The 308-nt window shown below is 47.1% G+C and overlaps 1 protein-coding gene across 1 annotated transcript in view; it reads left to right on the top strand.

Annotated features, from left to right (window-relative positions):
- Positions 1-308, top strand: part of LONRF2 (LON peptidase N-terminal domain and ring finger 2) — an 18,354-nt gene that overhangs the window by 589 nt on the left and 17,457 nt on the right.

Raw genomic sequence — 308 nt, 5'->3', positions numbered from 1 at the left:
GAGTTCATCTTTCAGTGTCCTATCTTTTTCCTTTTCATGCTGTTCCTGGGGTCTCAAGGCAAGAATACTGAAGAAGTTTGCCATATACCTCTCCAGTGGACACATTGTGAGACCTCTCCACCACAACCTGTTTTGGGTGGCTCTAGATGGCATGGCTTAGTCATTGCGTTAGACAAGGCTGTGGTCCATGTGGTCAGATTGGTTAACTTTGCTGTGACCGTGGTTTCAGTCTGTCTGTGCTCTGATGCCCTCTCTGAGCTCTTACCTTCTTACTTGGGTTTCTGTTACGTTGGACATGGGGTATCTCT

This window comes from Bison bison, unplaced genomic scaffold (assembly GCF_000754665.1).
Source record: "Bison bison bison isolate TAMUID 2011002044 unplaced genomic scaffold, Bison_UMD1.0 scf7180017864508, whole genome shotgun sequence".
NCBI lineage: Eukaryota > Metazoa > Chordata > Mammalia > Artiodactyla > Bovidae > Bison > Bison bison.
Note: the sequence above shows the minus strand (reverse complement) of the source record. Positions and strands in the feature narration are given on the sequence as shown.